Source organism: Bactrocera dorsalis, chromosome 3 (genome assembly GCF_023373825.1).
Source record: "Bactrocera dorsalis isolate Fly_Bdor chromosome 3, ASM2337382v1, whole genome shotgun sequence".
Classification (NCBI taxonomy): domain Eukaryota; kingdom Metazoa; phylum Arthropoda; class Insecta; order Diptera; family Tephritidae; genus Bactrocera; species Bactrocera dorsalis.
The window spans coordinates 78556972-78575005 of NC_064305.1; the positions used below are offsets into that span (position 1 = coordinate 78556972).

The following is an 18034-nucleotide window of genomic DNA, read 5'->3' on the forward strand; positions in this document are numbered from 1 at the left end:
GTGTCATTCGCCAGTTAACAGTCGAAATGTTCGAACGAGTAATCGAAAATTGGACTCAACCGATTGATCAACTGAGATGTAGCCGAGGCCAACATTTGAAAAAAATAATCTTCAAAATATAAATATGAATTTGAAGTTTTCTTTAAAATAGTAGGGAACCTCGAAATGGATCACCTTTTATATAGTTAAAAGATTTCTCTTTCGACATCTTCACCTGTGTTGTATATTTTAATACTCAGGTAGCTTCCGCACCATCTTCTTACTTACTGTTTTAAACTGAATTCGGCGATTAGCTAGAAATCAGTGAAACCCCAGCAACAAAATTTATTAAAATCTGCCCATCACCGTAAAAATAATATGTTTTCTTATCAAAAGCAATATCTCCTTTCATATTTCAAATTGGCAAACCTTGAGTGTCTTGTCCTTAAATATTTGCACGAACTTAAAATCAAGCAAACGTCATAAAATTCAATAAAAATGCCAAAAATGCTGAAGTAAGGGTTCACATTGTGCACAGAGACAAGGCAATAACCACATTTACTGGCGATATAAAAACATACAAACACACATACAATGACAGCGATTAGCAGTTGCAAGTGCAAAACTGACAAAACGCCTTCGAGTGGCAAAACGTCACCGGCGCGATGCCGTCGACAAACGCTAAAGCAAGGCGAGCGCGCGCAGGAACGACGACAAACTGACAAGGGCTAGGACATAGAAACATATACACACACGCTTAGAAATGAATGCTTGCATATTTTTATGTGTATGTGTGTGACGCTGCCAGTTGAAATAAAGCCGGCGATAAAAAAGTCAAACGAAAACAAGTAATGACGTCATTATTTTATGAAATACATACACATATACAAACATGTATTAATAGCAACATTAAGAGGTTGCACAAGCGAGCAGCGGGAAATTTTCAAATCAGCGCCAACAAATGCAACAACATGAAAGAAGACCAAAGCAAAAATTGCGCAAACATAAAAGAACCTTCAACTGCCGCCATACATCCATATATACATACATATGGTGTCCTAAGAGCGGCGTAACATGTGATAGCGTGGATACATACATACAACATAGTTATAAGTATGTTTAAAAATATACATTTATGTGCCTATAAAAGAGCATGCTCTTATAAATATCTGAGTGTGTGCTTCTACAAGTGCATTCCTCTAACCTTATATGTCAATATATATGTACATATATTCCACTACATATAATCTACAAGCCGTTCGGCAATTCAATGGAGCTTTTTTGTGACGTCACTTGGAAAAGTGCAGAGAGCGCGCGTGCGAGTGTGTGAAGCTGAGAGCGCGGCAACTTCAAACTTACTACGAAGAGCAGTTATTTTATTTACTACCGTTATTATGACCTGATTTCAGCAAGCTTACAGAGTTGTGTAGAAATTCGGAAAATACAAATGTATGAAAGATAAATATTGGACAATGGAGGGAGAGAGAGAGTGTACTTTTATAGCACATGGCCGGTTCAAAGCGAATCTAACAACTAAGGAAGCAGAATTAGCATTCAGAACGATGAGTTGCATTATGGCAAAATCACGAAAAAATTCTATATAAAAAGTTTTTTTTTGCATTAAAGTTACTATATCCCGGGAAATTTTCATTTATTACAAGAACAAGGTGGCAACTCTATTTTTTTAATTTTAACAATTTGCTGCAGTTATTGTTTTTTACATTAAAACTATTATAACTTTGAAAAAAATTTTTTTTTTAATTAGGTGGTAACTCTGAAAAATATTTCGATGCTGTAAGCTTAATTATATCAAAATCCAGAAAAAATTTCAAACAAATAATTTTTGCATTAAAATTACTAATTTTATTTAATTTTTTACAGGAACAAGGTGGCAACCGATCAATCGTTAATTTTAAATTTTTTTTATTGGTTTTTTACATTTAAATTACCATAAATTAGGAAAATTTTGTTTTTTTCAACAATTAGGTGGCAACTCTGTTTTTCGATTTTGAATTTTTTTTGCAGTTATTGCTTCTTACATTCAAATTACAATAAATTTGAAAATTTAGTTTTTTTGGAAAAATTAGGTGGCAACTCTACTTCTGGATTTTTATATTTTTTTTTTGCAGTTATTATTTCTAACATTAAAATGACTATGGAAATTTTTTTATAAGGTGGCAACTCCATATATTGATTTAAATTTTTTCTTGTTTTTACATTTAAATTCTTGTTAGGAAGTTTTCGTTTCTTTAAAAAAAAAATAGGTGGCAACTCTATTAATCGTTGTTTTTAAAATTCTTCTGCAGTTATTGTTGTAACCTTATAACTATACAGTAAAATATTACCAAAATATACTTGTAGATACATACCTACAGATCAAAATTTTTCAAATTAATATTTTATTTGAAAATCAAATTCTAGTATTAGGTTAGGAAGCTGTATACTTATATTCACATTAAAGCTATCTTTTAATAGATAGACAAATAAATATAAAAATTTTAGTTCATACAAAAATGTATAAAAAATTTTAACAGATGGCAATACTACGAAAAATATCTGTAACAAAAAATTTTCTTTAACTGTTTAGTTTGATATCACTGTTCATAGCATGTCAATTTTCTAAAAAAAAAAAATCAGCAATTCATTATTTTTCACAAAGATGGCAACTCTATTTTTTTTTAAATTTATTCTGTTATTGTTTTTAAATAAAATTAAAATTATAAAATTTTTATTTTTTGCAAAAATAAAAATATTTTTATTTTTTAAATTTTTTTTTCATATTGTAAAAAAAAAAAAAAAAATTTCCAAAATATGTTTTGTAATGTGCTTGAACTTTTTAGTTATGTTATATTTTAGGTTGACTTGTATTTTATTTTATTTTTATATTAAAACTTTCAGTAAGCTGGCAACATACTAACTCATTTCCAAATACTGAGTGAGTTGTGAGATGGAATCCTATAATTAGTTAATAATTCATGACATGGGACTACCCATTATTCCACTTTATAATATAATATGATATGATTTCTCTCTGCACACTACCTTCTTCATAACCGAGAGTTTACCATTCAATTCTAACCTAAGTTTTGCTAATCCATTGCTTTATATTTGTACCAATCAGAATTACCTTGATCATACTTTTCTTAGTTAGTTATTTTTTCTTTAACTCCAATCTCATTTATTTTTTCCAATAGTAGGTATTTAATATTTTTTTATTCTACATAATATTATTAGTTCTTCTATCAATTCCGCGTTTCACAAAGTCCACTGCAAATCCTAGGCCCAATACCCGCAACGCACGATTCGCTTTGAAAAGCTCTCACGCGGAGAGTCGACAAATAAGTACGAGTATATTGGCACTTCGTACAAGAAAGTTGCTGACGAAGCTATGAGTACGAGGTATACGTATGCATACGAGAAGGAGCTCGTATCGTGCGGGCATTGGCCTCGTGAGCGTGCTGCCACCGTCGCTGTCGCTGCGAAACGCAAATGCAGTCTACAATTGCTTACAAGGTGTAGTGAAAAAGGAAAACAAAAACAAACTGAAAGTATAGTACAAAAACAAGTTGGAAGAGAAATAGGGAGGAAATTGAGGAGCATTATATTTATAAAAATTGCTGAGAAAGAGAGTGCTGGAGGAACGGAATTGAATACAACCGCGAAAAGCACAGCCGACTGGCCAGGCGGGACGTGCGCCTCCAATGGGAATGCATTTGCGGGATTTAATTTTTGATGGCATCTTTCGCATTGCAGTCGAGTGCACAAATACCGAGCCAAAAGGCAGACACACACACATACAAAGCCAAAATGCCGGCTATGCGTCGCTGCTGGCGTACAGAAAGCTAGCTGCAGCAGCGACTGCGGCAGCGCGTCGACGACCGACAGCAGGAGGAAAAGACCACAAGTAGCTGCTTTCAACTAACGGAACATTCATTTCGGAAAATTCAGTTCATAGCCGACACACAACGCGTGCAGACGACGACCGAAGCTAACGGCAAATATAAAAATATATTTATTTATTTTTTTTGGTGAAAAGGCAATTGCCGCTGTGTTGAGACCAGTGTGTCTAAATATATGTGAATGTGTGTATGCGCGTACATGTTTATGCGTTATTCTAATTATAATATGTGAATATTGAGCAAGGCAAGGCGTAAAAAAAATAAAAATAAAAAATACAACAACAGCAACACAAAAATTAGAGCACCGGTGTCTATTTTCGAAGCAATAATTTCACAAATTTACGCGAAAAAGAATAAAAGAAAAGCAAAATTGAAAATTCACGCACTAGAAAAGCAACAAAAACAAGCAGACGTGCACGCAAAAACGATTATTGAAACATTGTAACGGTAAGCGGAAATTGCACGGCACTCAACGGACGTTTGTTTTGGCCGTTAACGGTTTATATTTTGCGAACGTGGGTTTGGTCGCTGGAAAGCGCATTCGCCGGCGCCGCGATTGTGGTTTATGTGCAGTGAATTTAGTGGCAAAAACACACACACACCCCGTTAAATAGTTGAAAAAATACAAAACTACGCCAAATACACAGTTTTGTTGTTGCTGTGTAAGGTGGCAAGCATTTCAATTTAAATTTTTTTTTTTCAATTTTGCGCGTAAAAGCGTGAGCACTCGACTCGCAGCTGCGTGTACGTGAGCCGAAAAGTAAGTGTTTGTTTGCTGCAGCATTAAAGAATAATGTGGCAACCCTGTAATTGAAATTGATTATTTTTTAGTAGAGATTCTATCAAGAATTGCAGAAGTACGCATAATGCATATTTATTCAAAAATCATAATATATACTATTTTTTAATATATATATACTTGCAACATTCGCATAAAACATCTATGAAACCTTTTTAAAAAAATTGTATTGAATTCAAAATATAATATCAGACACAATAGCTGTGCATCTTCGAATATTAAATAAATAATTTTAACTGAAATTTCATTACAACCAAATCAAATCTATGTTTCAAAACCATGAAACTAAGAAATACAAAATTATCAAAAATCTCTTCGCAACAGTTTCGTCAGTTGGAAGGCAATATTAAGCCGCAAAGTGTATTTTTATGATGAAAATAAAATAGTAAAAATAGTACCCGGAAATTATAAATAAAACGAAAAATAATTTTTTCGCCCTCAAAGTAATCCCCAACAGATGTAATATTCCTATGCCAACGATTTTTCCAGTCCTCGCAACACTTTTCATAAGCTGTTTTTGGAATGGCCTTCAGCTCTTTCAGCTAGTTTTGTTTTATCTTTTCGATCGACTGAAGATGGATTCCACAGAGCGGCAATCTCAGTTTTGTAAACAAGTAAAATTACATGAAGCCAAATCTGGTGAATGTGGTGGTTGATCGATGGTACTCATGGCATTCTTGGTTTTAAGTTTGGTCACAATCGTGTCTTCATGCAATGGTTCATTATGTTCACCATGTAAAATCCATGAATTGTTCTTCTACAATTCAGGCTGTTTTCGACAGATGATCTCACGCAAATGCCTCATTATGGCCAAATTCAACATCTTATTGACCGTTTGACTCTCCAATACAAATTTATGATACACTACAGCACAAATATCGAAAAAAAGATTAGCATCACCTTCATTTGGCCTTTTTCTTTTGTTTCGGGTTGTTTTTTCCTTTCCATTCCGATGATTATGGACTTGTTTGCATGTCAAACTCAAAAACCCATCTCATCATCGGCTGTTATAATGCTCTCCATGAATGTGGAATCCGAGTTCGCACGATCAAACACGTCGAAAGAGACCGATTTGCAGTACTCGTTTTGAAAACATTATCAACTTTATGGCGGCGAGTCGAGCAAGAACGTGTTTTGTAACCAAAATATCCATCAAAATCATTCAATCTGACTCGCGAAAGATGTCGAGCTCTTTTTCCATCTCTTTAACAGTTGCCTGATGATTTTTAAGCACCATATCCTTTACATATTAAATATTTTAATCAGTTGCAGAGGTCAAGGAATATTTTCAATGATCTCTCGACAGTCTGTGAAGCCTTTGTATCACTCGTAGGTTTGTGTTTTTGATAAAATTGAATCACAGTAAGCTTTTTCCAACATTCGCAACGATTAAGTACACGAAATTTTGTTATAAATACAAAATTTGCCAAAGATGCTTTGTTTGATAATTTTTTATCTGTTGTAACAATCGCAACGCACTACTGAGGTAAAGCGACTTACCCAGCTGCTGTGAACAAACTGGTTGACAGATCCTGATCATATTTGGCATAGTAATTAAGGACAGTTCTATCACCTTAGCAAACCTTTTTGTTTTTTTTTTTTTTGAAATATCATTTACACGAAGAATTTAATTACAGGTTTCGAGTGTTTCTTTGTCTCAATGTGTCATATTACAAAAAAAATGCGTGAAACTATACCCTAAAATACTATACTATATGGAAATCTGGCTATTGGACCAACGTATCAAAGTCAAAGTCATTTCTTTGCACAATAGAACTTTTTTCACATAATATGAGGTAAATCGTGGAGTGTATAAACAAATCTTTTGGAATTTTTTGATGACATCTGTCGGAGAAATAGCTAGCTGAATGAGATGCGTTTTTTCACTAGCGGACACGATTCCTCATAATTGGATAATCTGAAATACAAAAACCCACTTTATTCTTAATGTTGATAAATAAAAAAGTAATCAACTTTTTTTTTATTTTTTCCCCATGTTTTTTCATATAAATTTCGTCATAACATTGTCAATAAATTATGAAAAATATAAGGACATTAAAAAAAAAAAATTTAGCAAATCGGTTGAACAGTTCGACCGGAATCATGTACGCCAGAATAAAAAAGTGTGTGTTTGAGAAAAATGCGTTTAAAGTTTGAGGTACTGAAAAATCATACAAAGAAGAATATAAACGTTGAAAAATATAAATCTTCTTCTTAATTGGCGTAGACACCGCTTACGCGATTATAGCCGAGTTACCTTTTCATTGGGGGTGTTTTTTTACGTGGCGGGTCCCAAACCCAGCGCACAACCCTATGCAGGGGATGTTTCGCCTTCTCACGTTAGCTCGCCTTCAAACGGATGTTCTTAGGCTACCCAGAGGATACTTGGTCAAAGACCGGAAGTCGTGAGCTGCTTGAGTCATATGCAAAAGAATCGTTTCTGGCCACTCCCAAGTGAATGGCGATCAGAGAACTTTCCTCACTTGCGTGAACTTCTACACATGACTCCATCCTCCAATATAAATACTCCTAATTATTATTTTTGAGCCTTTTTCGAAACCTTCCAATGGTAAAGTGGGTTTCTACATTTATTCTAAGCGTATAAGGGAAGAGAAAATGCAAAAAAAAAAAACAAAAATTAAAAAAGATTACCCTACTGATCCCTTAATGACGAAAAAACAATTTTGCTCTTACAATTGTGTCCTTAGATTAGCTATCTTCTGTTTTTTGCTAAGCTCAATATTTTCGCAAAAATAATATATTAATTTTAGGGCCAAAAAATTTTTCAAAATCAGAATTTCAAAATTTTCTACAATTGCATTTAGTCTTATAAACCAAAAACAGGCTTATTTCTCAAATCTTATCCTTGCTTTTGATCTGTGATCTGCGGTCATTTCCCAAAAAAAACCAACTGATTATAGTAATCACAAAAATTTGAAAAATTTTCATAACCAAGTTTATTGTATCACCAAAAGCATTGCTATTGCTTGGTGAAGAAAATTTGAGAAAATTCTATTTGCAAATTGTGTAGCGTGTTTAATATCTCCTTATATACAGAAAAAGTCATATAAATATGGTTCTCTTATTAAGTTACAAGACTCTCAGATTATCCATCATCAAAGTTGTTGCACAGTTTTAAGTATTTCTAATAATATGTGGCATGATTATGAGTTCAAAAAACATATTTTTGGGTGAGCAAAAAAATAATTTTTTTTTCAAGCAAAACTGTTCGAGACCACACATGAATTAGATAATTGTGGAATTTTTGAGTTTTTTAACAAAAAATTAAATATGGTTATCTTTTAGTTACAAAAAATGGATAAAAAATATGTATTTCTTAAAATTTACTCGAAATTCAAATATATCACAAATCAAGAGTTTTTTTTATGTAACTGGGTTTGTCTTTGGCCTACCTATACAATAATTCATTTTCAATTATTTGAGTGAAATGTGTAGTTTCCTAAAATTTTATCAAGCATGTGATGTATTTACCTCATCACGAAATTTCCTAAAATCCATCAGCTAGCATCTATCTTTCTTTGTTTAATTATGCACAAGACTCATGTTCAAGTGTTTTGCATGCATGAATTACTCTATTGGAATTATAAACACTGAGAGTACAATTTAACTGCCAACAAATATTCTAACGAGCTTCAACACAGCATTCAATCAGCAATAAATGCAGAATTTCAATGCAAAATAGTTTCGAATTGGCATTGTTGTATTTGGTTATAATCAAGCAAGCTTGAATATGCAGACAAAGCTTCACCACAAATACATACATGCATACATGCATACATACATACGCACTCTTTTATGTGAGTTGAAGGAATTGTACTCAAAATTCGAACGCATGCAACAATTGGTTTTCACAAACGCACACACATACAACAACAAACTACCACACACATTTGCTGAAACATTTTCACACATTTTCACAAATTTCCACACATATTCACTGCTAGAACGCGCTGAGTTGCGCTCAAAAGCAGACTACATAAAACAAAGCCACATAAAAAACACACATTACGTATACGCAGCGCACAACCGCAAATACAATATTACATAAACTACAAATATTCTTACTATTGTAAAAGTTTCATTCTCCTCTTTTTTTTATTATTTTTACACATTTTCATTTCTGCTACGAAAAGTTCATTGCGCCAGAGCCACAAGTCGGCGCTGCGCACATAAATGTGGTTGAACCGCAAGCAATTAGCACGCACATGTGAAAATAAACAAGCTAGAAAAGCACAATTAAAGGGTGTCACACGAGTTCTATAAACTATAAGAATGTATAAAATAACTCAATGGCTTTCGTGTGCAAGGATAATTATGTTGTTAGTCAACAACTTTTTGTGGCTTCGGCAGTCTGTCAAGCGCCGCAATAACAACAAATGAAAAACAATAACTAGTAGCTTGTGTGGCAACAAAAAATCTTACAAAAACAACTACAAATAATTTAACAGCTTTTATTGTAACACCAAAGCCAGGCATGTTGCCTACATAAAAGGTTTGTGGCCCCACCAAATCTCTTATATGCCTGTGCCTGTGTATGTGTCATTGCAGAGCACACACATACATAAGCGCCAGTGTTCCAATTCATTAAGCACGTTAATTGCAATATTCGCTTTTATCTGCGTGGCGTACGGCCACTTCGCTTTCAGTTTGCCTTGCTTTTGTTTGCGTTCAGTGACTTCTCGAGCTGCTGCGGTGGCGTTTTCGGTGAATAGTGCGGCATTCGAGTGTTGTCTGTCTCATCGCCTCGGTGATGACTCTTCCTTGTGCTTACTTGTGGCTTCAGCAGTGATTTTTATTGTTGTCTTTATGCATGCTCTAAGTGGAATGCAAAGAATTCACTAATTTCCGAAAATATTAATTTTGCTCAATTTCCACTCGAATGCATCTTAACTATCTTCACGAATAATTAAGCACAGCAAGACTTTGCTGGGGTGCAAAATGGTTGTAAGGGTTTGTAGTTAGTATTTTATTGACAGTAGAGTAATATTAGAGAGGTGGATAAGTTGAAAGGTTATTTCAAGGCGGAAATTCGCCCTGAAAAATTAAACATGTATGGACAATACCAAAAAAAATTTTTCTGTATGATAGCTTTTTCCTTTAATAGTCCGATCTACGCAATTTTTTCGCAGATTATATCAATGCTTTGGAAAACAATATATAGCAAGTTTCGTGAGTATATCTCGTCAAATGAAAAAGTTTCCCTTACAAGCATTTAATTTCGATTTTTCGGTTTATATGGCAACTATATGCTACAGTGCTTCGATTTAAACAAATTCGTTGGAGATTGTAGCCTTGCTTTATACAATAATTTATGTCAAATTTAGTAAAGACATATTTTAAAATAAAAAAGTTTTTCATACAAGGACTTCATTTTGTTCGTTCAATTTGTATGATAGCTATATGCTAAAGTAGTCCAATCTGAAAAATATTTGAAGAGCATGCAGCGCTGCTTCTTACAATAATCAGTGCTCATTTTTGTTAAATTATCTTGTCAAATAAAAGGGTTTTCTATGCAAGAACTTGATTTTGATCGTCCAGTTTGTATGGCAGCTATAACTTTTAATAATTCGATATCGGCGAATACGACAAATGAGCAGCTTCTTACAGAGAAATGCGCGCCTGCAAAATTTTAGATCGATATCTCAAAAACTGAGGGGCTATTTCAGGTATAAGCAAACTGGCGGACACACAGACAGATGTATATATGGCTAAACTTCGTGGCAAACTTAATATACTTAGTTCAGACCAAAAAAGCTTCTTATTGGATATAAGAAGATGAAATGGGAAACATTTTTTTCTACTTTTTGTATTTAGAATACCGTTATCTTCAACAGATGTTTCTCTCCCTCTCTCTAGGACAAATATCCTTGCCCTAAATATATACGCGCCCTACTCTCCCGATCTAAATCGCTTTAATGTTGCCAAAAGATGATGAAATCTTGACTTTTTAATCAGATTTAGAACAGTTTCAGTGCTAACTTCGGAATCTTCATATTAAAAAAAAAAGACTCGCTCCTTATATATACATAACTTTTATATCGATTTTAGCTGCTTAAACGCTTCAGTACACGTTCTTCTTCTTCCTTTTAGTACCGAAAATCTTATGAACGAAAAAATTATCATAATTCTTTCAAAAATATCCGATAAAACTTATATTAAATCCAACTTTATGGCTTAGATCACAGAGACTTAGATAAACACGGTGTGTAAATATCTTTAGTTGCGCTTCCACTAATAAAAGTTAATCTTCTTCCTCGATCATTTTGGACACGTTTCACTTTCTAGAAAAATCTTATACACAATATGCAAATCTCCGATATAACATATATTATTTCCATCTTTAGGGCTCAGATCACAGATACTTAAAAAAAAGTATTGTAACTCATACGCCAAGGTGTGCAAATAACTTTAGTGAGATTTATACTAATAAAAGTTGTTCCTCTTCATTTATATCGGTCTTTTTCGACATGATTCACTTTTTAGAAAAGTCTCCTACTCAATATACAAAGCCAAAACAGATTGAAACTCATTAAAAATACACTTTATCAGAGATACCGATTCAAAGTTCACATATGATGTCGTTGCTGTCCGATTTTTTCATGACTTAAAATTATTATTTTTAATTATTATTATCTTTGTCCTCACATTTTTGAAGTAAAATTATTAATAAATACCAAAAAAAAGTATTCAAAATAATTTTTAAATTTTTTTATGGTATTAAAATTTATTTTATAATATTAAAAATTATTTTTATTGAAAAAATAATAATGAAAAAATTAATAAAAATATCCAAAAAAAAAAGCTTCCAAAAAATCTTTAAAATATTTTGTATTATTAAAAATTATTTTCATTGAAAAAATATTTTGATCCAGTACAATATATACTTATATATAAATTTTTTACATTACTATATAACATTTTTTGTATGTCATCTTCACACATTTGAATTGAATTTATTAATAAATTTATAAAAAAAATCTAAATAATTTTTAAAATATTTTATAACATTAAAAACAATTCTCATTCAAAAAATATTTCATCATAAATCACTTGAAATTTCACAAATTTCATTTTACAAACAAAAATACTCTTTCTTTTCTGCCAAATATGCTAACTTGGCCTCTAACACTGCAGTCAAAGCGCCGCACTACAAATTCCAAGGCATGCACATTTCTCAACGTTGTTGTTATTGTTTGTGCAAACGCATTATTACTCATAACACTACTCATAGTTATCTATGCAGCAAAGTGGAATGCCGAGGCTTTCAAGAATTTCTGTGATAAATGCACGAAAACGCCTACACACCATGCAACACTATGCCGTTAATGCTTATGATTCATAGTTGCAACTACTCGGAGATGCGCTGCGGCAAAGTAGGCCATTTCTGAACATAGGCTTATTTATAAACACACAAAAAATAGATAGGCATGTTTATAGCTAAGTCTAAGTGTATGTAAGTATGTAATGAAGAGGTGAAAGTGTTGTTTATTATATGGATGACACATCTGGGTATGTGGGTGTGAGGTAGGCGCAGGTGAAAATTGTGAAATTGTGCTATGAGGCTTTCGAAGCATATGTTACGATATGATTTCTGGGAAGTTCTATTATCATTTAACAGACATAGACATGTGCAGCTTAAACTTTGTTATATTGTATAAAATATTATACAGCGCGCTCAAATGTATGCTAAATATTTAATTTTTCATTTTTATAAGCACTCGCTCTCTGCCTTTACTCCCTTTTTCCAATGGTATATTAATACAATTTTGGACATACATATGTACCAATACACAAAATATTTTAAAATAAATTAAAAAATATTTATAATTTTTCACAAAAATTTCTCTTGCTCTCCTCATGCTGTATATTTTTATTTCAATGCGTTTGAAGGCCATAGTTACACCGAAAATTTCCGAAATATTTCACTTGAGAGCGTCCGTTCACTCAACCACTACTCCAAGGCGTTTTCTCTTTGCCACATTTTTGGCAAATATTTGGTGAAAATAACTGCTAGTTGAATCTGCAGTATGCCACTGCCAATTGCAATGCTGCAATGCGAAGAATGGTGCGCTAGCAGCCACTTGGCGCCGGACGCCCAAGAATGTGCAACAAAATGTCAATGACCAGTTGCAAGATAAATGTATACAATGAAATGGACGAGATGTGGAAATGTGAAGGAAAACCGAAATTGAAGCTCCGTTAAATGTGCTGACAAACACACCAAGGAGTATATAGCAGTGTGTGTATACATATGTGTTTGTGACAGAAGCGCTTACTTTGTACTCTAATACAACAGTTTTACAAAAGCGCAGCACTTTATGCAATTTATTATATTAGTGGTCATTAATGGCAATAAAATCGTAATATTTGTCCAGCGAAAAGGGAAATTTTGATATTATGTCACCGCAACGCAGTGGTGGAAAGCAATAAGGTTGGAGATTTATTGTGGTTACACAGAGTAGCATTTTTCAAATCGCTACGGTATATTTTTGCATGAAATAAACAAAAAAATGCAAAAAAATTAAACTATTTTAAATTAAATTACATGTATTTAATTATGCTATAAACAAATTGTAAATAAAATATAACTATCAAATGAAAAATTAAATAAGTTACTGGTAACATAAAATTAATTTAATTAATTAATTATAAATACAAATTATAATTATAAAAATTAATTTTCATTATTAATTATAAAAATGAAAAATGTAAATAAACAATAATTAAACAACATTTAATAACTTTGAATTAAGTAAATTAATTAAAATATAGTAGAACTTATTAAATTAAATTTAAAAATTAATACGAACATAATGAAATTAAATTAGATTAAACAAACAAAAATTTTATTGAGTTAAAAAAAAAAAATAATTTAATTAACCTAAAAAATGAGACTTTAACATAAAAAATAAAAGATAATTATTTTGAATAAAGTGAAATAAATTAAACTAATCGAAACAAATTAAAATTAAACTTAAAATTAATTAAAATTAAACTCGAAAAAGGCGGAAAAATTAAATTATTTCTGTTAAGTAAAGTAAAATAAATTAAATTAACCGAAAATAATTAAAATTAAGCATGAAAAATTTAGAAAAATTTAAATTAATTAGGTTTAATAAATTAAAATAAATAAAATTAACCGAAAATTATTAAAATTAAGCATGAAGAATTAAAAAAAAAAATAAATAAAAACTAAATTGGAAATATAATAAAAAATAGAATGGAAATAAATAAAACAAAAGCCAAAAAAAATAATACGACTTAATAAATTCGATTAAATTAAATAAAATGAATTAAAATAATAAAAATAAATAAAATTACTTGAATAAAATAAACAAAAATATAAAAAATAATATTAAGAAGAAGAAATAAAATTTAATTTAAGTTCGGTAAATAAATTAAACGGAATAAAACAAATTTTAATTAAAACAAGAAAAAACGGACCTACAACGCCGATCCGTTTGGCTGTTCAAGTGAGATACCTATTAGGATCGCCCTGTTAACCTAACTTAACCTTAAGACCACATAAGACGTTAGCGCCTGTTTCATCGAAGATCTAATACCCTTCACAAATGCATTTTTTAAAGCATAAAAGCATAAAAGGTTATGAAAAGGTCTGTATCATGACTTTGATTGATCAGTGTGTATAGCAGCTATATGCTATAGTTGTTCTATCTAAAAAAAAATAATATTCGGAGATTGTAGTAAAGAGAATATTTCTACTAAATTTCGCAGAGACATCTCGTTAAATTTAAGAGTTATCCATATAAGCATATGGATCGTGTGGACGAATCAACGGTTTCGACAAATTAGTAGCTTCTTGGGGAGAAATGAACGTGTGCAAAAATTAAAATCGATAACTAAACAACTGAGGGACTAGATCGCATATCCAGTCAGACGAACAGGCAGACGGACGTGACTAAGTCGATCATGTTGATCATTTATATATTATTTTTATATGATCTCCCTGCGTTTTCTTTTGGTTGGTACATGCTTTGTGGCATAAAATGCAAAGTGGCATAAAGTCTCTGACCTCCTTGCTCTTAGGAAAGTCAATCTCGCTGCCATGGTAACCATTCTGACTGGGCACTGTTCAATAGTCCTATTTTGAATGCTGGGAAATAGCGAGGGTGGAATTATATAGGCACTTCCTTCCTAAATTTCCAACTGCTGCCAGACTGTTGTTGAAATATCCCAGTAGAGACAATTTCGGTAATTCCGGTGAACTTGCTGGGACTGATAATAACCGGCTCCAAGCGATTCGTCGATCAATAAAGGTCTGGTGATCCATATCTAGCAGTTTTGGGAATCACCAAAGACCAGTGTTTACAGAATTTTCATTACTATTTCCACAAAAGGAACACGTCACTCCCTTATCGTGGCAATACTTGTACAGGTACTCTCTAAAGCACCCATGGGCAGTTAAATATTGCGTCATATAAAAATCAAAATGTTCATAATTTCTATTCACCCAGATTTTGACATTTTTAATAAGCCCGTGCATCCATTGTTTTTTGGCTGTTGCATCCCAGCGGTTTTTGTTTAGGCTCTTTGGTTTTTTTTTCCTTTCGTTCTTCCATAGTTAACAACCTACCGAGAATTTTGCTGGTATCGTATATTCTTTTAAGCTCAGCGGCCATTATATCTGATGGCATTATACCTGACATAATGCTAACAGCTTCGTGCGATGCGGTACGAAATGAACTGGCTACACTGAGCGCGTTTAGTCTGAACAGAGGAAACCCGTTTTTGGCATATATTTTATGGGTTTACGCATGGGTTAATGCTGGTTGCGCATACAATATTATTGATTGGCTGGTTTTTGCTAAAACTAACCGTCTGTCTAAGTTTGGCCATAATTCACGATAAGGCTGATATAACTCGCACAGCTTTTTCACAGGTTTTTCGATGTGCATCTTGTAGTTGAGTAATGGCTGTGTTGTAATTGTATACCTTCAATGTTTAGAGTAATCGTCTCTATTTTTTTCTGCTCGTGATCAGAGCTGCTTCTGTTTTCTAGCCCGCTAGCTGAAGTTTCAATTAAGTTAGGCAGTTTTTATTTTTCCGGGATGTGAGTACGCAAGCGCTTTGGATTTGATGCGACTCCATACCTACTATTGCCACAGCAATGACGGCAGAGTATCCAATTATTTTAGTCTCTTTCGGTAGACGAAGCCGCAATATTCCATCATATAATATATTCCATAGCAGTTACAGTACCCTTACCCTAATCCCTACGCCAGTTTCGTATGCCGTTTTGAGATTCTGTAACGCACGTATTATGTGGGGCCAGCTCAAGAGTATACACACAAACACGTGTTTCATGAAGTCTTAAAGCGAGAAACTAAACTCTTTTTCCGAGAATAATATATCGTAGTTAGACTTTTGATTGGAGTGTGAAATTAAGTCAGATTTTTCAGATCTCTATACTGTTCCAACCACTTAATAGCACGAATTTCGCATCCTTTCGCTTAAGGATGGTATAATCAGTTCTTTATTAAAATGTCTGTTAATATCGAAACTAAAAATGAAAATTGCAAGCCTGCAAAAAATCAGTTTAAAGCTTTCAGCATATTCACTTTCCACAGCTTCATTAACTTTCAGTGAAAATTATTTTGCACATCAAAGGGTGCTCGCATGCGTCACGTGGCACCATGCAACTAATGCAAAATATAAATTGAATTAATTAACCGTTAAATTTTGTCGAAAAACGTTCAATTAATGCGAAGTATCAAAAGCCAGCACAGCAGCTACCTTCCGATAAGAGCAAATTAGACTTGCAAACTAGATTAGGAGCAGTCAAATGTGTGCAACAACAAAAACACTTAGACGGCGGCTACGCATGCGCCAACAGCGCTGCAACTGACTGGCTCGAAAATTTTAATTGAGTTATGATTAAAAATGCTTCTACGTCAGTGGAGCACGGACGAGTGACTATGCAAATCAGCAACAGAGTACAACAACAACAAGAGTTAGAGTTGTAGCAATTTTCAAAGCAAAGCCATATTTGGCCAGCACTGAGTGAGTGCACTCTGTTGCTTTTGTTGGCTTAGAATGACAGTCTGGCGCCATGCATGCGAGTTTATTCACACACACATTCAAGAGGTTACAACCACACACACATTCACACATACGCACTGTCAATGGCAAGGACGCTGGTAGCTGCAACGCTGTGACAATGACGGTAAAAGTGTACTGCTGCAAGTGCATATGGTTGTTGTTGTTTGTTGCACTTTTGTTATTATTGTTGGCTCTGTTACCGTTATTATTGCTTGTAGCGATTTTGTGTCGTGTTCTTCGAAAAGACATGCATGCCTTGCCCTTTTTGGCACCTAAACAAATGCCACCAACGGCATGCGCACGCAAAGCAATCTCACATAACGGTACTTGTATGTTGTTGAATATGTATATATGAATGTATTCGTACGTGCCACAGCATATGCTCAGGCACGCAAAAGTTTCCAAAAGTTGTTGCCGAATTTTTTGAAATTTTTTTTTCTTATTTTTTTTTTTAGTTTTTCCACACAGACGAAAAGTTATGGCGAAGCATATTCCGTGGTTTCATTGTGTGCCGGCATTATTTTCATACTCTCGCCATTGTGTGGCATAATTCACTTCGCCAACAACAGCTGAGGCGATCTTTTGTCTCCGGTGTGCGTTTATTCTGCACACAGCCATGAGAATGTTGCACGTTGCTGCAAGCGCAGCGGCACTCAGGCGAACTTTTGTGTGCTACAACAATAACAAAATCAAGTATTAACATGTGTGTATATATACATACATATTTACATATATGTACATATTTTACAGCAGACTTAGGCTTGTTAAGCATTCGCTTCAACGTTGCAACAGCATTGGCGCTCAGAAGTTATGAAGTGACATTTTAGCTGTTTCTCGGATTATTTAAACACCAAAAATGTTATACACACACACATATATATATATATATATATAAATATATATGTGTATTCATGTCGCTAAAAAGTCAAGAGCTAGAAGCTGCATTTTGTGCACTTGAATGGGTGAAACTTTGTTAATTTCCTGTCATGTTTTCGATCTAAAAAAGTAAACTGATTGAAGGCTTCTTTTTTTCAGCATTTCCCTTTCACTTCTTTCGCACAAAAGACGCAATTAAATAAACCTTTGTATTCAACCAACCGTAAATTGATAGAAATGGAAATAATTTTATAAAAATGAAAAAGAAATTATTAAACGTGGCAACCTTTTAAGATGTAAATGTGCAGTATTTTTTCAGCGAAGCAAAAAAGTATGTAAATGCAATACAAATTATAAATAATTTTTGAAGCATACAAAAAATAATTTTATAAAATGTGGC

At 33.1% G+C, this 18034-nt stretch overlaps 1 protein-coding gene across 3 annotated transcripts in view; it reads left to right on the plus strand.

Moving 5' to 3' along the window:
- Positions 1 to 3918: 3918 nt before the first annotated feature.
- Positions 3919 to 18034, plus strand: part of LOC105234256 (GTP-binding protein RAD) — a 140066-nt gene continuing 125950 nt past the window's right edge. For 2 of the 3 annotated variants that reach the window (XM_049453816.1, XM_049453817.1), the window contains exon 1: positions 3919 to 4638. The gene's annotated coding sequence lies outside the window, so the exon portion shown is untranslated. The remainder of the gene's footprint in view (positions 4639 to 18034) is intronic. The other variant, XM_049453818.1, reaches the window with a different exon arrangement.